This window comes from Eretmochelys imbricata, chromosome 4 (genome assembly GCF_965152235.1).
Source record: "Eretmochelys imbricata isolate rEreImb1 chromosome 4, rEreImb1.hap1, whole genome shotgun sequence".
NCBI classification, from domain to species: domain Eukaryota; kingdom Metazoa; phylum Chordata; order Testudines; family Cheloniidae; genus Eretmochelys; species Eretmochelys imbricata.
Genome location: NC_135575.1, coordinates 110,409,311 through 110,433,201, shown reverse-complemented (window position 1 = coordinate 110,433,201; position 23,891 = coordinate 110,409,311).

Sequence of the window (23,891 nt, the reverse complement as noted above, 5' to 3'; positions counted from 1 at the left end):
ACCTAGACCTTCCCCACTGCAGCTTGAGACCTTTTCTCCTTGTTCTATCATCTGCCACCACTGAGAATAGCCTTTTCCGCCTTAGAGGTGTGTGTTCCTGGCTCTGCCAAGGGAAAAAAAAGGGGAGGATTGTTGGAGGAGGAGTAATTATACCAGACCTGAAGTGTCTTTTCACTTCAGAAAAAAGGGTAGCCTAGGCTGGTTCTGAGCTTGATGACAAAAGTATTTTCCATTATCGTGCAGGTTTTTTTTTTAAATCTCCACAGGTTTTGTTGACATAGACTCTTGTCTAGTTTTCAGATAATGGCAATATCTTAAACATTTTATTGTTGCTATCACTGAAAATTGCTTCTTGCAGGAGTCAATGTCAAAACCTACCTATGTTTCAAGTTTTGTAGCATAACATACGCGAGGACACAGAAACATTAGATACGCTATAAACATTCTAAAAGGGCCCTTGTAAGTCTTCAAAAAGCTAAGGAGATAAATTGATGTGAAAAGTTAACAGATCAGATAGGAAGAGCCAGGCTAAACTTTGAAGAAGCCAACAAGTTTTTCCAGACCAAAGTTATAAGGAATAAGGGGAAAATGGAGGGGAATAAAATAGGGCTCTGTAAGTGGAAGCTGCTTATAACTTTAGCTATGGAGAGGCTTCAGATTGCAGGGAGCTGAAGAACCTAAGAACCTGTATGGGTCAGGCCCACACAGAAGGAAAGAGGCCATCCCAGTGAAGGTATTAAGACAGAACCAAACCCGAGTTCTGCCCTTGGACACACAACATGGTTGCTCTGCATGTGTAGCTAACATAGTACTGTCAACCCTTGTGATTTTATCACGAGTCTCCTATTTTATGTTTTACATAAAGCCCCGCCTCCTGGAGACAGGTGATTACAAGAAAATCTCAGCTTTCATTTACATTTCTAGCCCTCATAGTTTCAGAGAAAAAGCTTGAAAATTTTCACCCAACAACACCTTAAAGGATCAAAAACCAGAAGACAAATCAAAAGAACCCAAAATCCATTATTATAAACCTCAGTATTTTGTGGGGGAGTGGGGCTGGCTCATGACTTTTAAACATTTTGGGTTGACAATGTCGCTAACCTGAAAGGACCAGACTAACAGCCAGCAACAGGCAACACTTCCTACTCATGCTGAATGTATCATAGTTCAATATTGAAGGTCTGGAAGCTGTTTGTAGAAGAGCAAACAGAGCCACACATGAGGGAGACACAAGATGGAGCACCAATAAATCATTTGAAGGTGTCCCCATTGCATGTAATTACCATCCCCATTAAGCAGCAGTCATTGCAATTAAGTATTGTTGGGCTTAAATCAGTTACCTGGAATGTCTTCTGATCAAGTGTGTAGCAATTAAGCAGCATTTACTATATTACCTTAATCATGCAGTATCTTTTCAAAGCAGCCCAAAACAGCTTCACCTTGAAAGTAATCACCCTAACGTTTGGCTAATAAATGTTTGTAAAATGCTTTGAGATCCTCAAACAAAAAGGTACTAGAGGTATAAAAGTGCAAAGCATTATAACATGATTTTCTTTAGTTTCCTGTCAATTCTACAACACTACTCACAGATTTTTTAAACCTGCTGCCAGTTGAAGCATATCTGGTAAAGATTAGATGGTTACTAAATGCCATACATTATCTTACTCCATAAAAGGGTGTCGGGGGGCGGGGGGGAACATTTTGCTCAGACTCAGTAAACCACTATTTTAAAGGCTTTTAGTAGGGATTTATCTGAAAAATAAAAACAGACATCTGCCCCTCTGCTATATAGTTAGTGGAGTTTTTTAATTTGCCTGCATTTTTAAATGACTACTGCCATATTTTAAGTCAATTCTTAAGTTAGATGTTTGAAATCACTACATTCAGCTTTGTTTGTTTTATATTATCCATGTTGTATTAATAAAGAATCACTGCTCTTATCTTTAAACAATCACTTAAAAATAGAGGCATATACAACACTGCTTTTTTATTGCCCAGTGGGAAAATACTGAGTGGTCTTTGACATGTTCTAATAAATCTATGTTCACATTAAAACATAGTACATTTAATGTGTACTTATATTTTTATTAGGTGAGCTGAAAAACTCAACTGTCACCTTCCCTCTCTTCAAGCAGTTTTAGCTCTGAACCTTTCAACCTGACCTCAAAATAATTAAATATCAATTTCTGATCTTAGCTTGGAAGGATTTGGCAGAGATTTTCTGATTTATTTTAAGGGTAAAATTTTCAATGAGACTTAGGCCTGGTCTACACTACGAAGTTTTGCTGGCATAGCTACACTGGCTAGAAGGGGGGGGGGGGCTGGGGGGGGGAGGGAAATTACACCCAACCAAACTAGCTATGCTGGCAGAAGGCCTAGCATAGATGTAGTTTTACCAGCAAGAGAGTCCTTCTGCCAATATAGTTTATGTTGTGCGGGGAGGAGATTTAGCCAAGGGCTGATCTACACTGGGAATTTATATCAGCATAGCTACATCTCTCAGGGGTGAGAAATATCCACACTGCTGAGAGACATAGCCATGCCAACCTAACCTCCAGCGGAGACCATGCTAGCTCATTGGAAGAGTTCTTCCATCAACCAAGCTACCACCTCTTGGGGAGGCAGATTACCTATGCTGACAGGAGAACCTCTCCCATTGGCATAGCAAGTGTCCACACTGACGTGCTGCAGCTGTGTCACAGTAGCAGTTTAAGTGTAGACATATCCCAAGCCAGAAAAAAAGCACTCCTTTTGTCTTTATAAGCCATGTCTCCATGGGATGGGGGGTTATCAGCAAAGCTAGTGTAGACTAGCCCTTAGGGTTCAAACTGCTTAAATCACTTCTGAAAATGGAACTGACGTGCTTTTGGCAATTTTACCCTAAGTCTGTAGAAACCAGCTCGCTCCAGCTCTAATCACTATTACAAAATCCTTAGTGGTCACTCACTGTTTGTAGTGATACTATTTTAGGCCATTTTAATTTTTGAAGCACATTAGAGCATTTGTCAAGCACTGCCCCCTTCTTCCCCTATTATTCAACCTATGCTTGAAAGGGTTGCAAATGTAACCAATTGTCTTGGCCACTGAAACATCAAACAGCTTTGGCTACCAAGATAACTATCTGTATAAACCAGAAGAGAGATTTTTCCACATGGTCACTGTATCTCTAACAGCAAAATAACCATACCACAATCAAAATATCTCTTCTAGAAAAGACATGGGCACAAAGTACATGATGTACATAGCCTATCACAGAAGGATCTTGATCCAAGATTGGCAGTCCTACGCACTACTGCAAAACAAATCATAAATACATTTTAAACACAAAGTCTTCTAAGTTCGATCCCTGATTACTGAAAGTTGTGAAAATACTGCATTAAGAGTACATCTTGGCTTATAGCAATGAGCTTCTCCATGACCACAATCAATTCTCTAGATAACTAGTACTGACAAGGTCTGCCTCCAGTCTTCCCCACAGTCTATTAGAAATCTCTTGACATTCATTAGGAGATGTTATAGACATCCATGCCAAGATGTTCAAAGCAGACAAGTAAGTGATTCTGGGTGCCTTATTTTTTGATTGCTCAAACTAAAAATATCTTCAGGGGGTTGATTTTCAGAAAGCACTGAGCATTCACTCTCTGAAAGTCAGCCCCTTTAAGGTGTCTCAAACTGAGCCCCCCCCGCAAGATGGAGGCACCCAGAATCATTAGTCATTTGAAAACCTCAACTTTAAATACCTAAAAAGAACTGGATTAATTTACCTATGTCTCATAGTTAATGCCAATCAACTTGGGTTTATGGAAGACAGATCCTATCAAACTAACTTGAAAGAATTATAGGAATGTGGGGCTGGAAGGTACTTCAGGAGGTGATCTCCTCTATTCTCCCAAAGTGAGGCCAGATTAAGTACACCTGTCACAGATTGTCTAGGTATTCATCTACTTGGTTCTTAAAAGCCTCCATTTACAAGGATTCCAAGGCTCCTTAGGTAACTTGTTCCAGAGCTTAATCATCATCATAGTGAAAAAGATTTTCCTAATATCTAACCTAAATTTCCCTTGCTTCAAACTGAGCCAATTATACCTTGTCCTATCCTTGGTGGACATGGAGAACAATCGATCACCATCTTCTTTGTAATGAGCTTCTACATATTTGAAGATAGTTGTCTCCCCCCCCCACCTCTCTCTGTAGACTAAATATGCCAGTTCTTTCAACCATTCCTCATAGGTCATGTTTTCTAAACCTCTGATCATTTTCATTACTCTCCTCTAGACTCTATCCAGTTTACTTGTATCTTTCTTAAAGTAAGTGCCAAAACTGGATACAGTACTCCAGCTGTACCTCCCCCATCTTACATACAACACTCCTTTTTGCCTTTTTCGCCCCAGGATGACACTGTGATTCATATTCAGTTTGTAATCCACTGTAACCCCCACTCTTGATCCTTTTCAGCAGTATTGTTCATCCAGCTATTCCCCAATTTGTTTTTGGCATTTGAATTTTCCTTCCTACATGTAGTATTTTGCATTTGTCTTTACTGAATTTCATCTGCCTGATATCTCTTTTTTTAAATGAGATTACAAATTTGGCTGATAAAGATAATCGTGTTGATGTAATAGACTTATGTAAAGCATTTGACATGGCACAGCACAAAAACTAGAATGCTATAAAATTAACATGCTACACATTAAAAGGATTAAAACTGGCTGACAGATCTCAAAACATAATTGTAAATCACTACTGAGCAGGTGTGTTTCTAGTGGGGATTGGCTCTTGGCCCTATGCTATTTTACCATTTTTATCAATGACCTAGAAGAAAACAAACTCATAATTGATAAAGTTTGCACATAACATAACAGAAAGAATGGAACAGTAGCAAACAAAGAAGAGGATAGGTCACGGATCTGAATCACTTGGTAAGCTGGGCACAAGCAAAGAGTGTTGTTTTTAAATATGGCCAAATGTATACATTTAGAAACAAAGAATACAGGCCATATGTATAGGATGGGGGACACTATCCTGAAAGCAGTGACTCTGAAAAAGGACTGAGCGCTCACGGTGGATAATCAGCTGATAAAGAGGTCCCAGTGCAGCACTGTGGCCAAAAAGGCTAATGAGATCCCTGGATGTATAAACAGGGTAATATCAAGTCAGAACTGAGAGGTTATTTGGCACTGGTATCCAGTTCTGGACACCAAACTTTAGGCAAGATGTGGACGAATTAGAGATAGTCCAGTGGAAAGTGTATATTAGAGAGAGTCCAGTGAAAGGTTGTAGAATCCCCGTCATTGGAGGTTTTTAAAAAACAGGTTGGACAAACACCTGTCAAGGATGGTCTAGGCTTCCTTGCTCCTAGTCAGGTCCCCTGTGCTGAGGCAGATGACTAGCCCAAAGTTTCTACGATTGGATGTTTTCCTAACAGATATGCTCTAGCTCAAACAGGAATTAAACCTGGGAAGTTCTATAGCCTGTGTTATGCAGGAAGACAGACTAGATGATCAGGGACTAGTGGTCCTTTCTCATCTTGAAATCGATGAGTGTAAACAAAAGGTGAAATCCTGTCCACACTGAAGTCAATGGCAAAACTCCCATTGACATTGGTTAGAATTTCTGAAAAAGGAAATTTTATTCAGACTTTTCTGTGGCCTTCATAACTAAGTTACAGAAGCATATTCCCCAAGTCAAAGAACACCTTCATTTAAACATAGGAGCCTAAATCCAGCCTTTGTATAAGCCAATTGACTTCAGTGGAGTTACATTAAGAGTAAATTTATTTCTGGGTTGCTCAAATTTTGAACAACTTTCTAATTAGAACTCTACTTGAAAAGTGACAGAAGGGTTTTTAAGCATATCAGGTCAAATGTCCGCATGTGGTAGTGTTTTTTCCCACTGCCTACTTAGATTCTACCACAATAGCTGGACTATTTTCTTCCTCTTAGGCAGACCAAGTGGAAATTCAGTAATGGATTTAGCCCCCGGTTATGCAGGTGAGTAGTCCCATTGAACTTTACATACAATACTAGTCCCATGAAGTTCAGCACACATGTAAACTGTTTGCAGGATTGGGGTCTTAATCTTAGAAGGGAAGAATGGTCCAAAGGTTAAGGCACTGTCTTAGGCTGTGGGAGATCTCAGTTTAATTTCCTGCTCTGCCACAGACTTCCTGTGTGAGCTTGGTCACATCACTTAGGCCCAGTTTTCTAAAGATATTTAGGTGTTGCAGTGCCAAAATCCCAGATTTTGGCTCCTAAAGTGCCTAAATCCCCTTTCAACATTAGAATTAGGCTCCTAAATCAGTTAGGCATTGCAACGCTGAGCACTAACACCTAAATACCTTTAAAGATCTGGGACTCGGCCTCTCTGTGTATCAGTTCCCCCTCTGTAAAATATGGAAAATAATGCTTCCTTACCTCCCACCATTGATAAGATAAATACAATAAAGGATTGTGAAGCACTTGGAGAGTTACTGATGAAAAAACACTACATAAAAAAATAGATATTACTTATTAGTAATCTAAACATTTTGGCTAACACTGTAAAATCATTAATTTAATTTTTTGATGAAATTACAAATTTAGTTGATAAAAAGTAACTGCATAGATGTAATGTACTCAGACTTTTGTAAGATATTTGATTAGTACCACACAACATACGGACTAAAAATTTAACATTATACAATAATCAATAAAGCGCAAGTTACATGGATTTAAAACTGGCTAACTGACAGATCTCAAAAACAGTTATCAATGCGGAATCATCACTGAATGGGAGTGTTTCTAGTGGGCTTCTGCTGGAATCAGTACCAGCCCTCACACTATTCAACATTTTCTTCAATGATCTGGAATTAAATATAAAAATCATTGCTGATAAAATCTGTGGATGACCCAAAATTGGCAGAGAGGTAAATAATGAGGAAAGGGCAGCCAAACAGAGATACCTGGATCTCTTCCAAAGATGGGCCCAGTCAAATAAAATGTGTTGTAATATAGCCAAATACAAAGTTATACATCTAGGAATAAGGAATACAAAATATGGCACTGTATCATGAAAAGCAGTGAGTCTGAAAAGGATTTAGGTGTCACAGTGGAAAAACTACTGAACATGACCTCCGGGTATGATGCTGTGGCAAAAAGGGTTAATGCCATCTTTGTAGAAATAGGAGAGTAGAAGTAGGGAGGTGATTTTACCTCTATATATGGCAATGGTGAGACAGATTCTGGAACACTGCATATGGTTCTCGTGTCCACATTTTAAACAGGATGTCTAAGAACTGGACAGGGCACAGAAAAGAGCTACAAAAATGATGTGTGCTGGAGAAAATAGATACTGTGAAAGGTTTAAAGATCTCCATCTGTTTAGCTTATCAAAAAGAACATTGAGAGGTGACTTGATTACAATATATAAGTGCATTCACAGGGAGAAAATACCAGCTACTAACGAGCTCTTTAATTTAGTCAAGAAAGGCATAACCAGAACCAATGGCTGGATAATGAAGCTAGACAAATTGAATTAAAAATAAGGCACATTTAAAAAAAAATACTGGAACAAGCTACCATGGGAAGTGGTGGATTGTCCATCTCTTGATGTCTTCAGAGCAAGACTGGATGCCTTTCTGGAAGATATGCTTTAGTGAAATACAAGTTACCGGGCTCAATAAAGTAGTATCTGGGTGAAATTAAATGGCCTGCAGTGTACAGGAGGTTAGACTAGATGATCTAATCATCCCTTCTAGTCTTAAACGCTATGAATAATTGGTACAGTTTTGCAAATCAAACCTATTTTAAACACCCATACTTTCTATCCTTCCATAAATATGCTAATTTCAAATATTATGGGTGTTCAACAAGTTCTTAAAAAGGCATATGGAGTTCTTTGAAGATGCTATTTCATTTACTATATATTTGACCAATTGAAGACAAAACAACTCTTCCAGAGGTTATCACTTTTGGTACCTTTGGTATATCACTTCACTCAGGATGGATGCTTGCTCCTTGTTTCTCAAATTGGAATCATTCTGTTATCAAAGTCTGTCTCAAAAAAACAATTATTTTTTTCTTCTGGTTGGTCAAAGATAAGGGCTTACAGGGAGCTTGATTAGTTTCACAAACAGATATAAGAGTAGCATCAGTGGAAAGATGACGAAGCTAAGGTAATCAGCACTATTAATAACTTTTTGATTCCTAATCAAATACAGCTGATTTTGCCTGCTGCTTATATACTAGTTCTATTATCATTATGCATCTTCCAGATTCTATAAGAGGATTCATTCTGATGCTTGTAAAACAACAACACAAAACCCCCATAAACTTTATTATATTTGCATCTGGCTTCATCCTGAAAACCGCCTTTGGGGGGAGGGGAGGAGAGAAAGAGGTATGTTATCATGTAATTAAAAATCCTGGGGGAAATCCTGGCTCCAACGAAGTGTTTTACCATTGACTTTTAGTAGGCCCAGGATTTCACCCCATATCATAATGCATACATATGCACATATGTTTCCCTAATTTCATTCTCAGAAAAAGCTAAATCATTTTTGTTGAAACCTTCACACACACACACACACACATAAAATTCAGCCCAAGGCAAATACCTGACATGGAAAATTTCAACCCTTATAGTTAAAGTTCAGCAAAGTTATAAGCAACTGAAAACATGATCTTATCATGGATAGTGCTAGACAACTTTAACTACAGACATCACTACCAGAGCAACCTATAATAGATTGCTTTATTTATGGGATTTATGTGCCTGGCTGGCACAACAAACAGGTGTTAGATTGTGGTAATCTCTCTGCCCTTCTCAGACTGCTGACAGTCAGGTGTATTCCGTTATGGGAAAACATGAGAACCACTGCCTTTTTTGTTGCTTATTTCGGAAGTGAAATGAATCATCTCGCCTCCTTTCCAAAACTCTAGTTATGCTGCACACTCTTTGAAAAGATGCACCGTTTTTCATACAAACTCTACCAGTGGGAGCCAATCCAAGGCTCTGAATGCACTCTGCCGCATGCAGGACAGTTTACACACCTCTGAGGAGAAAGCATCGACCATGGTATCTCAGACACATGGATTTGGTTGGCTCCACAGCAATTGTTATGCAACACTCCCTTAAAAGTCTTTTTTCCAAATAAAAAATGTGACTATTTTACAAGACAACTATGTACTGTAAATAATATGATCAATCTTTTTGGTATTGTTGGTTTACACATAAACTTACAGCAGTCTTAGTCATATGTCATGGCGGCTGCTGGATGAGACTATGGTTTTGTTTCAGCATGAAGGTTTAGTGATTATTCTAAAGACACTTGTACATCTGGGGTTTTACTATGTACCACATTGTGCAGCTTTAGTGTACGCACATTGTTTTCTTGTTCCAGGATGCTCTGATTAATCGCTTTCCCTTTCATAACACACTTATTTGCAACAAGAGTAACAAAAATTTAATGAGTTGCTGCCAACTTTATTGGCATCCTTCATCATTTGTGACATTAAAAAGAAAAAGAAAGAAACACCACTGACACAGTTTTCATATAAAAGGCATCTCTTCTCCAGAATACTTGTATTGTGCTTGCTAGCAAATTTTAAAATAGATTTAAAAAGCATAAATTTCAGCCGAGATAGAAATATGCATGTTAAAAATAGAATGGAGGAAAGTATATGAAACATGACAAATAATTTTCCAGAGAAGTTTTCATCAAGACATTTCTTTGAATGAGGAAACACACAACAGAAATGAAATATTAAAAGAGCAAAATGTGACAGGTGTAAAGTATACGTACACCTAGTTTTTGAAAAGGGAATATTGTCTGCTGATCAGAATGGCCAAATAATAAATTTTAAAATGTAATTTGCTGAAAAAATGAACCACTCATTTGTTAGTTTTGTCACCATTTTTAATAGTAAATTATCACTTTAAACACTTTGTTTTAATATTCTCTTATTTTATTTTCCAGTTCCCTTAAAAATAAGGGGGCATATTCTTTTTGTCATGGACAGGCACATCCACAAATTTCCCAATAATAATGCAGGTATTCCCTATCTGTCAAATTTCTTGCCCATGCAAATATCCTCCCTTTCTAATATATCCTCTCAGTCCCAAATTAAAAAATAAATAAATAAATAAATAAATAAAGGTCTATTGCATAAACCTCCCTTGGTAACACTACTTCCCAAAACACGCACACATCTGTGTTCACAGCTGGAAATAGTTCAACCATTGGTAGCCAAAGTAAGGCTCCAGTACGTTAAGGCAAGCTAGCCAAAAACTGGCTTCCCAACAATTTGAACAGCTGTTAGCCAGAGCATTTATTTATAGTAAAAAAAAATGATGAGTGATAATAGCACCATATCTTGCAAGAACGGTTAGGAGTACATCTTGTTTGAAAGATAGCATTGGTTGGGGACAGGCAATGTAAACACACAAACATGTACTTTACCTATCAAGCAGATTATAATTCTGTCAGAAACACTGATGTTCAATTAATCTACCCAGTTTTTCACAATAGATTCTGCAGGGCTCTGCTTCTGGAAAAAAGTTCCTATGTAAATTATTTTTAATTTAAGGGTTATTAGGAGTGTCAGAAAAATCAATTAACAGTGGTGGCCTAACTCTCTAGGGAAAAAAAGGTCTTTCATAAATAGAAATAAGATTATGCCATTTCTTCTACTGCGTTTATTCTAAAAATGACATCAAAGAGACATGACCTCTTTTTTTTTTTTGGGGTTGTGACATCACACAAAGAGAAAAGTATTATTTTCACAGCTTCTTGTGTAGTTGGAGCCTCCGTGCTTCTGCAAATTATATGCTGTTATCACTTTCTATCCTTGCATATGAATAATTTTAATCCTTTAGCAATTAACAGCCTTTTGGACTAAAATAAAAAAAAACCTTAAGCGCAACCTTATTTTTGTTTTGTTAATTAATTTGGTCAGCAGTTCATTTACTCATTGTTTTAAGAGGCTTAAATATTTAATTTTGTGTTTGTCCCATTTAAGATCCTTTTTACTTTGGCTGTGATTGTTTCCTGTCATCTTTTTTTTTCAAATCTGTTTACGATCCAGGTGAAGTTTCCTATCCTCTAGTATCTTTCTTGCATGGCTTTTATCATTACACATTACTTTGCATTTTTAACGTGCCACCTATTCATTCTGGTACAAGTCTCAGTTTACACATTTTTTTAAAAAGGTTCTTATTTGCATATCCATCTAATAAAGAAATAGATTAAAATTTTAAACCATTAGCAATAATCAATACTGTAAGCCAGGCTACGATTTCTTGATCTCCTCACTGTTTTCTCCACACTTTTTTGGGCTTATTGCCATAGGTTCTAAGACCAGAAGGGACCATTGTGATCATCTCGTCTGACCTCCTGTATAGCACAGGCCATGGAACATCCCGCAGGTAATTCCTAGAGTGTCTACTTTTAGAGAAACATCCCATCTTGATTTTAAAATGGTCAGAGATGGAGAATCTACCACAACTCTTGGTAAATTGTTCCAATGGTTAATTACTATCACATTTAAAATCTATGTCTTATTTCCAGTCTGAACTTGTCTAGCTTCGACTTCTCACCGCTGGATCATGTTATGCCTTTTTCTGTAAGACTGAAGAGCCCATCATCAACTATTTGTTCAGCATGTAGGTAATCATAGACCGCAATCAAGTCACCCCTTAATCTTCTCTTTGCTAAAATATTACGATTATTTATACAATACTGGTGGTGTGCTAGGCAGAACTCCTCAAAGGTGTTTAGGCACTTAACTCCCTAGCCTAGCACTCCCATAGTAGTTAGGTGCCTTAATTCCTTTGAGGAACTCAGCCTTAAGAAACAGGTGGGAGACAAGATCTCCATCCTGAAGATCCAATCATCTAAACCCCTCATCCAGCACATCACTTCAACACCTGCTCAATTTTAAACATGTGTGCAATTCTACTGACTTCATTGGCAGTACTCAAGTGTTTACTCTAAAGCACATGGCTAAGTGGTTTACTGGATCAGGGCCTAAGTAAACAAAGTGCAAAGAGAGGTAAGGGTGAGATATAATGAGAGTATGAATGTAGTGTCAACATTTAGCATACATCACTTAATGCCACAATTTCTTGTTTGAAGCTTTTTAAAAAATATACAGTATTTATTTCTGTCTTTGTGGTGAGTTTTACAGGTCTCTTATTTTTCTGAGTTTTCAAATTCTTTAGAGCAGGGACCCATGTGTATGTATGAAGCAATGTATATGTTTATGTAATATTAGCCAACTATCCCTTCAGCAATTATTTATTTCAATAAACAGAAAATGTAATAATAATTCAACAGGGTCCAGCCTGAACTCTGGGTGTCCTAATAACAATTAAGATTACAACCCCATTGGTATCATTTATATAAACTTTCAACCCCAAAACAAGGAAGAAATATGGGCCTTGCAGTGTGTCCAGAAGATTTAAAAATCCAGACTTTACAGACAAAGGAGAAAAGCAAATTCCATCTGAGATACCTTCACACTCAACACATCCATTTACATAGCTCAAGATGCCCCATCCTGGTAATCCGCCTTTCTCAGAATGCCATGCAGCCACCTACTCAGTAACCAGGCCCCAAACCCTTTATGGCTTTAAGTTTAAACACAGCACCTTGGATTGTATGTTGCACTATTCCCATTTTGTCAGTTTTTTTAATCCTAATTTTTTTTTTAAATGGAGCAGCTCAGATTTAGGGAATACACACGGGGGGGGGAGAAGGTGAGGGAAAGAAAGGTGGCTTTAGTCTTTTTAAGGAAAGGATTATTGTTTATTTGTAATACAGTAACAAGCTCAGTGTGCTAGAGGCTGTACTTTAACATACAGCATATTCCTGAGGGAATTCTGTACCAAAAAACAAAAAATTCTACACCAAAAAAAATAAATTCTGCATATTTTATTTGTCAATAAGTAAATGTGGAGGCTCCAGCATGGCAGTGGGGAGCAGAGGCCACTGGCTGCACGGAGGTGAGAGATCACCCTGCAGGCCTGCAATCCCAGACACGGACTTTGTGATGAGGCTGCACCCGACCCTCACAAAGCACATGGGCCAGGCCTGCCCCAGAAACACCCCGGGGCCCTGCTCCTCCATGCCAGGCGCACCAAAATAGCAAGCAAGAGGGACAGAGTCTCGTACACACACACCTAGCCCTGGCCTCCAATCTAGGTGTGGAGTAAGCAGGCTCAGCCTGGCAGGATCCAAGTGTGGAGAGGCTTAGTGTGGGGGGATCCAGGTGTAGGGCAAGAGAATTCTATGTGGGGCAATCTGGGTCCAGGTGGCTTGGTAGAAGGTACAGGTATAGGTATGGGTGGAGGGGAGGATCGGATGCACAGAGGTTTGTTGGGGGGTTCTGGGTGTGGAGGATAAGGTTCAGCGGGGGGGGGTCTGGATGCTGGGGGAATGGGGAGTCCACGTGCAGGGGGCTCATTGGGGTGTTTCAGGTGCAGGGAATGGGGCTCGTCAGGGTGGGAGTTAGACTGCAGGAGGCTTAGCAGGGATGGTCTGGATGCACAGATGTGGGGTTTAAAATGTAGGGGGAGGGGCTTGGTGGGGGTCCAGATATAATAGGGGTGGGGTGAGGTAAGGGCTCAGTGGGAGGGTTCCGAATGCACAGGTTTTGGGCACACAAGGGAGAAACTCCCCATATAGTGACCCCTCCTCCCACAGCTGAGAAACGATGGGGGAAGGAAGTGAGTGAGGGATGCACAGCAGTGGGAGGTTTCTGGAGGTGGGTCTGTCCCAGCCCCGCCCGCTTCTTGCAGGGGAAGAAGTCCCGTCCTCCCCCAACCACAGCCCAACCGGGACTAGCAGCTGAGCCCACGCAGGATAGGAGCCACCAGCAGGAGTGTCCCCAACCTCGCGGTGATTTACCTCTCCGCCGGCTGCTCCAGACACCCAAAATGACATGCCCACACTGCTGGGGAGAGTGGTGTGACTGTTCTTGCGGCTTCCCTTTGCTTTTCCATCAGAAAGTCATTTTTCTGCAGGCAAGCAAATAAATCTGCAGGGGACGTGAATTCTGTTTGCATGCAGCAGCACAGAATTCCCCCAGGAGTAACAGTAAAAAAAGAAGAGTGCCACCCTTGAATAATTTACAATCCAAAAGGGCAAACAACAGATGATGGGTTTGGTACTGAGGATGCAACATATAAGTTTTAATTAAGGTGATAGCTGATACATGTCTAGTTTGCTCCATAGTTTCTTAAATGTAAAAAAATAAGCAAAAACTTACTGACTCATTTGTTTTAATCACCATGTAGAAAAAAATCTTGAAAAAGAGGTTATTAGCCATGTGGACCAACTCAGGAAGAGTATCTAAGCCTAGGGTAAAGTGCGGAAAGAGCATCCAGATGGCTCTGAGGCCTTATCTACACTACAGGGGAAATTCGATCTAAGCTATGCAATTTGAATTACTATAAATAGTGTAACTCAAATGGACGTAGCTTAGATCTACATACCACAGAGTCCACACTACGTGAAGTTGACGGGAGACGCTCTCCTGTCGACTCCCCCTACTCTTCTCGATCCGGTGGTGTACAGGAGTCGATGGGAGAGCGATCTGTGGTCAATTTAGCAGATCTTCACTAGATCCGCTAAATCTACCATCATTGCTTGTCAATTCCCCAGTAAGTGTAGACAAGCTCTAAGAAAAGCAATCAAAAAGGATACCAAGTCTGGCATCACTAGCAGAATGGAAGGTGTGGTGGCAAGAAACAAGGTTACAGAAACAAAGAGGGCAAATTATACAAGGGCTCAAATAGAAAGATAAGTTTAAACTTGATGCACTAGAGAAGGACTCAGAGGATAGATTTAAAAAGGGGGGAGGGGCCGACAAATCAGTAAGACAGGAAAGTTATCTTAGCAGCTATATTTATATCAGCTAGATGAATGTGAGGTGGATGTCAGGGAAATCAGAGAGGAGGGAGATGGAGAAATCAAGATGAGAAATGGTGAAGGCCTGGCAAGAGTTTTATTTAGTCAGAAAGAAATTCCAGATATTAGAATGTTGAGGAGAAGGAAGTGCCAAGAGATGTGGCAAGGAAGGAGCTGAAGATGAAAATGAGACAGATGAAGTAAAGTATTGGTCTCTATTTAGTGGAGAAGGAAAGCTATCAACGGATGACATCAAGAAGGCAGAGATATTTAATGCCTATTTTGCTTCAGTCGTCACTAAAAGGTTTAAATTAATATTAACAAGGAACACAATCCAGAATAGGGAAAGAAAAGTTGGAGGTATTCAAGTCAGCAGAGCCTGACAAAATTCACCCTAGGATATTTAAAGAACTAGCTGAATCGATCTTGGAAACATTAGCGATTATCTTCAAAAACTAATGGAGGAAGGGTGAGATCCCAGAGGACTGGAGAAGAGCAGACCATCTTAAAAAGAGCAACAAAGAGGGCCCAGAGAATTGTAGACCAGTCAGCCTAACTTTGATACCTGTACAAATACCGGAACAAATTGTTAAACAATCAGTTTGTAAGCACCCAGACAATAATGGGGTAATAAGTAATAGCCAACATGGATTTGTCAAGAACAAATCATGCCATACCAACCTAATTTCCTTCTTTGACAGAGTTACTGGCCTAGAGGATGGGGGGGGACGCTGTAGACATGATATATCTTGATTTTAGTAAGGCTTTTGATGTCCCATATTAAATTCTCATAAGCAAACTATGGAAACATGGTCTAGATGATACTACTGTAAGGTGAATGCATAATTGGTTGAAAGGCTGTACTCACACAGTAGTTATTAATGGTTCACTGTCAAAATGGAAAGACATCATCTGGTGCAGCCCCAAAGGGTTCTCTCCTGGGTCTGGTAGTGTAACAAGAGAACTGAATTTTACTGAACTGCAGCCATTTTGTATATCCAGCCACTATTCACTGAAAACCAAATACCACATAGTTAGGAAAAATTGTTAGGCCTTTCATAGGCAAGACCAAACAGCTGTATGATTGCAGTTTTGCCAATCAGAATGGGAGGATGGGACAGAGAGTTAACGTACCATGAGAATGGTAGGGAGTGTGTGACCTTGGCTGACCTTGGACCTAAGTGCCCCTGACATACAAGTTTTATTGTTGTTATGACTAGAAATGCTTTGCTGATAAAGATAATGAGCAATTCGCTGAAGGTAGGTGACCCACTAGGGGTTACTATGAGTTATGTGCTTTGACTGAGCTAGCTATATAAGATTAAGTAAAAGAGTACACCTTGGAGCAGTTTGTGGCAGCTTTTCTTTGAGCAGAGACTGACATCCTCCCCCCAGCAGCTGGACGGAAGGAGTGCTCCCTGGAAGCCCAGTAGTTGCCCACTCAAAACTATGTGAGACTTTGGGTAACTATGCTTGGGGTGCTCTAGAACTACTGCGTGTGTGTGTGCACGCGTGCACGCTTGAGGCTCAATAAAGAAGGAGCTTTGAGTTAAAGCATTCTTGTTTGTACTAATCATTTATCAGATGGAGGAGCCGTGTCCCCACTGATTTATTCCTGACACCTCCTGAAGAAAACAAAGTTAAGTTACCACAGTTTTGGGTTCTGAAAACCCTGAACAACAGTACTATTGAACATTTTCATTGTTGACTTGGATAATGGAGTGGAGAGTATGATTATAAAATCTGCAGATGACACCAAGATGGGAGGGATTGCTAGCACTTTGGATGACAGGGTTAGGATTCAATATGACCTTGACAATTTCTGAAATCAACAAGATGAAATTCAATAAAGACAAGTGCATAAGTACTACACTTAGGAAGGAAAAATCAAATGCATGAATACAAAATGAGAAATAACTGGCTAGGCAGTAGTTGTCATAAATATAAAGGGAAGGGTAAACCCCTTTAAAATCCCCCCTGGCCAGAGGAAAAATCCTCTCACCTGTAAAGGGTTAAGAAGCTAAAGGTAACCTTGCTGGCACCTGACCAAAATGACCAATGAGGAGACAAGATACTTTCAAAAGCTGGGAGGAGGGAGAGAAACAAAGGGTCTGTGTCTGTCGGTACGCTGCTTTTGCCGGGGATAGACCAGGAATGGAGTCTTAGAACTTTTAGTAAGTAAGTAAGCTAGCTAGGTATGTGTTAGATTATGATTTCTTTAAATGGCTGAGAAAAGAATTGTGCTGAATAGAATGACTATTTCTGTCTGTATGTCTTTTTTGTAACTTAAGGTTTTGCCTAGAGGTATTCTCTATGTTTTGAATCTAATTACCCTGTAAGGTATCTACCATCCTGATTTTACAGGGGTGATTCCTTTACTTCTATTTCTATTAAAAGTCTTCTTGTAAGAAAACTGAATGCTTTTTCATTGTTCTCAGATCCAAGGGTTTGGGTCTGTGGTCACCTATGCAAATTGGTGAGGATTTTTACCAAACCTTTCCCAGGAAGTGGGGTGCAAGAGTTGGGAGGATTTTGGGGGGAAAGACGTGTCCAAACTACATTTCCCAGTAAACCCAGTTAGAGTTTGGTGGTGGCAGTGGATATTCCAAGGACAAAGGATAAAATTAATTTGTACCTTGGGGAAGTTTTAACCTAAGCTGGTAAAAGTAAGCTTAGGAGGTTTTCATGCAGATCCGCACATCTGTACCCTAGAGTTCAGAGTGGGGGAGGAACCTTGGCAGTAGTACTGCAGAAAAGGAACTGGGGTTACAGTGGATCACAAATTATATATAAGCCAACAACATGATGCAGTTGTGAGAAAGGCTAATACCATTCTGAGGTACATTAACAGAAACGTTGCATGAAAGACAGTAAGTAATTGTCCTGCTCTACTCTGCATTGATCAGGCCTCAGCTGGAGTAATGCATTTTAGGCACAATGCTTTAGGAAAGATGTGGACAAACTGGAAAGAGTCCATAGGAGAACAAAAAAAAATGATAAAAGGTATAGAAAACCTGACCTATAAGGAAAGGTTAAAACCACTGGTAATATGTTTAGTCTTGAGAAAAGAAGACTAAGGGGGGGGTGGGATACCTGTTGTAGTCTTCTAATACGTTAAAGGCTCTTATAAGGAGGATGGTAATCAATTGTTCTCCACGTCCACTGAAGGTAGTACAAGAATTAATTGGCTTAAATTGCAGTAAGGGAGATTTAGGTTAAATATTAGGAAAAACTACCAAGGGAGGTTGTGGAATCTCCATCACTGGATGTTTTTAAGAACAGGTTTGACAAACACCTTCAGGGATGATCTAGCTATACTTGGTCCTGCCTCAGCACCAGGGGCTGGACTAGATGACCTCTCATGGTCCCTTCCAGCCAGCTATGATCCTCAGCTTATGGTCCTACATGACATGGAACGGGTGTTTTTGTCACAAGTGACACAGAATGGGTGGGAATGGTGAGGGTTTCTGAGGAAAAGTAAGTTTATTTTGGCCAATGAATTGATCTTTTGCCAAGAATTAACCACTCAAATGTATAAACAAACAAGAATAGGATTTAGCAAGTGACAAAGGAAATGGCACTTCATCGTGAGACCCAAACCAAAATAAGCACAATACAGTGACTAAGGACTGTTCCACAAAAGGAATATTGTTATTACGAGGCATATAGTACATATTGCCATGACAGCATCCACCAGTTCAATGGTGTATTCTCTTGTGTGGATCTTCTCCCCTCCTCTCCTACTCTTCCCCATCCCTGCCGTATATAGGGCCTGATATAAAGCCCACTGAAGCCCATGAAGAATCTCCGATCAGCTTCACTGGAGTTTGGATCAGGCCCATAGTACACACACTTCATTTCTCCCTCCTGAAGAGTATGAATCCTTGACTACCAACTTTAACGCATCACAAAGCTTGCTGATAATTAGCATCTGTGCAAAGTGCAGCTCAGTATTTCCCTATTTTGAAATGGATATATGGGTAAATAACTATGCAATCAGCTTGTAACACTGAGGCAAACTGCAGTTTTCAAAATGCAGATATTATGTATAGGTGTGTATTTTGTGAGGGGGAGGGTCACAGCCTCCTGTGAACAATTACTAAGTTGTCAATGGAATTAATTAGTTTTTTTATTTTAAAAAGTTATTGATTTGTTACAATAACCAGCTACTACTATCTCTTTGTATGTGGAGATTTGTAAACTACTTCCATTTGAGAAGTAATTGATTCCATTTTTATCATTTGCACAAGTTTATGTGGTTGTCGTCATCCATAGAGCTTATAATATCTATTTGCTGCAAGTTATAGTTCTTCATTCAAAAGCTGTATTGGAAAACAAAATGCTAGTTTATGCTGTAAATGGAAGTACAGAACCTTAATCACTCATTGTTAACATTAGGAACTCATTTTATTCTTTGCAAGAACAATTTAATTAAAACTGTGGAGAATTTGTGTGTGTGTAAAAGTACCAAAGTTTCAAACATATTTACACTATATGACAGGTGATGAAATGAACTTCTTCTCTTCATGCTGACATGAACCAGACTGTTTTGGGAGCGAATGGAGGTCTTATGATTAAAGCACAGGACTGCGAGTCAGGAGACTTTGTTTCTATTCTTGGTTCTCCAACAGATTTCCCATATATGCACTTGCACAAGACACTTAGGCTCAAGTTTTCAAGTGTCTACAGGTGCCTAAACTGCAGCATATGGAGTGTGATTTTCAGACATGCTGATCACCTGCAGCTCCCAGTGACTTCAAATGGAGCCACAAATACACAGCATCTCCTCCAAAAATAAGACCCACAGAGTCTCAAATTAGGCACCCAAAACCAGTGACCACTTTTGAAAATATTGCCCTTAATCGGCCTGTACTTCAGTTTCATCTACAAAATGGAGATACTACTACTTACTTACCCCAACAATGTGCCCCTGAAACTTAATCAAATGTTTATAAATAGCACTGGGATTCTTAGGTACAGAGCACTTTAAAAGTATGATTTTCCCTTCCTTTTCAGCAATTTTACAGCACTAAAATTTCAAATCTATGAAGAGATTTGCTCACAAAGCAAAGAGAATCATAAGATGGAACCAAAAAAAAAAAAAGATATTAGAAATGTGCACCTGTTTTTCCACATTTCATTTAGCCTCTACACCTAAATTTAGGTCAGGTTTTCTGCTATGTATGTCCGTTGTGCTGGTATCCCTCAGTGATACCTTCTGGTCATGGCGAGACTCACCCTATCTCAGGCATCCACACTGCCTCAGGAAAAAAAATATTACAAAACCCATTAGCTTTTGGTAAGTCAGGTCAGATGATCATAATCTAAATGATAAAGATCAGGTAATATTTTCAAAAATGTGTACACATTTCTCAGTAAGACTCCATCTATAAATGAGGATCTCAAAGCTTAAGGTACATAAATAAACCCTTCTGCAGGAGTTAGAACTATCAGCTCATTTTTGGACATCTGTATAAAAAGAAATATTAAGATATAGTTATGGTCTCAAAAAATGAAAATCCTCTCGGGTGACCCAAAAGAAACCACGTCACACTGCTTCATATAGTAAATCATTTTACTGTTGCCCTTTTATATTTAATACCCTTCTGCAGTACACATTTATCTCTACACTAGCAAAGTGTACTCATTGATTTCCTATGGACTCTCTGGAAGAAGGTTCTGCTTCCCTGATGATGAGTACAAAGGGTGGATGACCCCATTCTCATTCCAATGCAAACCCTGCACTTTTACATTTCTGCGTAGACCATATGAATGTGTGGCCAGCTAAGAACTCTCTGCCCTCTTCCTACAGAATGCATTGCTGCTGTAACTACAGGCATTTTTTCCTTCTTTATGCAACAGTATTTTTGAAGACCACAGTCTAAGGTGTGAACCTCTGAAATGCATTCATTTATCAGGAACATAACTGTACCTTGCAAATTGTAGCTAAATCTTCTGTTCTAAACCAATATTCTAAAATGACATCTTGCCCCTTTTGTGCATGTGTTTTAAACCAACATTATTTTGCTCTACTGTACCGTTATTTTGCTGTTTTGCTCAGGGACATGAGGAAATGGTATGGACCCAGTTTAAATCATATTTATGTGCCAGATAAAAGTGGCATCAGGAACCCACTTCCTTTTTACATCCAGGATGCAGATGAGTTTAGTAAACAATAAAATGATTTTGAAAATTGGCCAATCATTTTATTTGACAACCCTAGCAAATAAAATTTTAAAATCAACAGTTACTACTGATCACAAATTTTTAAATACATCTTTTATGTGGAACAGTAAAAACTATTTTTTGAAATGATCATTTCAGGTTCTAAACAAATATAAACAAAAATTCCCTCAACTGTGATACTAAGGACACCTTGAATTATTCTAACTGAAAGATTTTTAAATCCAAATTAGATTTAATCAAGTATGTTATTTGTTTACTTTTTGTACTATTTAGTTTATTCAAGGGAAAAGTGTCTTGTCAGTTTCAGTTTTACTTCGTTTCACTTTTTGGTTCTTATGTACTAGCACATAGTGCCACTAGGATTGCAAAAGACACACGACAATCTTTAAATCCAAGATTAACACTTTTTGAATTTTAAACATCACAAAGCCCATCTCTGTTAGTAACAGATTAGGCTATGTACAACTTTTTTTATTAAGCAAAAAACCTAAACTTTGGATCTAATCTATCAGACATTGTCTTTTTAATCTCCAGAAACCTTGGGACAAATTTTGCTTAGATTACAACTGAAAATAAATGATAGTATCAATCCAGTGTTTTACAGACTTCTGAAAAAACAACACAAAACGTATCACAATTCACAGTCTTTTTTTCATAATAAAAAGTCCCAGTCCACAAAAACCTAAGACACCTTGTTGGCAGGGCAACCTGAGAAAATCTGTACAGCATCTCACTCAACACTTGGTTATCTCATATACACATATAGTACATATTGGCAGTATGCACAAATACTTACACAGAAATTTCTAAAACGGCAGAAACTCTAAAGTCTGGGGATCAGACCAAAAAGGCCAGAAATACTGAAAGCAGGGCTGACTCAAACGTATCACTTGACTGAGGGGGGTCAAACGCAAGCTGAGCCATTGGAGTTACTCTCAACATAGGAAGGAGAAAATGCATAGAGCAAAGTATTAAATTCAGTCCAACACCCAGGAAGTATTGACTGGATTGTTTTTCCTTGGCTATTCCATATTCATAAACACACAAAGCCAAGCCACAAAACCAGCTCTCAGCTCAAGCTTTCAACAACTTACCTATATCCACTGACTGCTTTCAGTGGAAGGGTTTATATAAAATATTACCAGGTTTAAAAATAATACAAAGAGGAAGGGGGGGCCTAGTTAACAAGCATACAGCTTAGAGTTCCAACGGGAATCAGTGCCTGCTGCATGATGAGATAGCATATAAGGGAGAGTACTCCCTCAAAACATCACAGTTTTGTATTTCCACTACAGGGATTTTCTTGAAGATGAAAGACCAGGTTTAAGCCCGCAATTATAGTTTTAAGTTTTTATGGTTCCTTTCCTTTCAAAGGATCCTAAAGCACCTCACATCACTACATAGATTCAACACCACTGCAATGCAGCCACTTCTGGGGTGGACCGCAGCAGCTAACCAGTATACAGAACATTAATCAACAGCGAGGGGAAGGAGAAATTATGGACACCACCACTATGTTAGACCTTTGCTCTGAGAAAACCTATAGCTTTTTTGGTAGGGGTGGGGTAAGCAGAGGTAATGGTTAATTTTTCATGACTATTAAATAAGATGAAAAAGAGAATTTCAGTTCGCCAGTTAGTCTCACTTGGTTTCTGTTGGACAAATGTCCATAAAAATCACCACCAGAACTGCCAGTTTTGTTGACAGTCTCAGAGAAGTCAAAAAATTAATCAACCTAAAGACAACTGGTTCCTTCACTTCACAGGGGGAAGCTTGTGCCATCCTGTAAGTAGAGAATTTCAGTCTCCAAGGTTGGCAATCCGAACTCTGAATCCTACTAAATTCTCTTTAAAAAATTAAGAGAAAAAAAAACTTTAGCACATAGGTGTTATTTTTAGAGTTCTCTTTAATAATGCAAAAATATGGCAAGCATCACTACAACAGACCTTCATTTTCATGCAGAGTGCCTTGGAACTGGATTCAAAATAGATTTCTTGGTACAGTCTCCAAATTTAAATTTTCCAGGTATGGCTTCCCTGATGTTTTTCAGTTTTATATAAAAAACAAAAAGTTATTTCTAAGAACATTACCAACAAATCACCCCTCCACAGCCAATGCTGAAAGATGAACTGCAATGATATGTCGAAAATGCAAAAATTAAAACTCCTAAACCTAAGGTTTAAGTCATAGAGTAACTGTCCTACTTCTGATTTTAAAATTGCTAGTTTTTATATGGTGTTTACAGGAGAATTCACTTTACTCTCCTTCATTTGGTTGTTTATATTGAGAAGTGTTATTTTGATTACATTTAATTTTATTAAGAACATGGCTTGTGATGCCAGGAAGAAATCTCCTTAGTGAGGTATGGTTGAACTTCTATTGATATTGTACAAAGGATCCTTTTACATGGTACTAGATGCTGGGAGTGCATCATATTGATTTAGGAATAAAAAGCTATTTTTTCAAGTAGAGTCAACCCTTCCTTTCATAAGCACTTTGTAATGCTTTAAAGTTTGAGGGCTTGTTTTTTTAAAAAAATGAAGTGGAGTAAACAAAACAAATTAGATTTGAGCAATGTTGCTATATTTAGTGAGAAGAAATGGTTTGTAAGCTTTTTTGGCTGCAGTTCAGATTAAAAAAAACATTAATATGTCTGGCTCTCAAATTTAGACCAAGGCTACTTTTTAAGTGTTAAAAAACATATACAAACGGATTCTCAGCAATACTGTATTAATTTTCTGATTATGTATCAGCAGTGAGCATCCTATTGCTAATTTTCATTTGGGTGAATCTGATTGTTGTAAATGCTAACATGAGA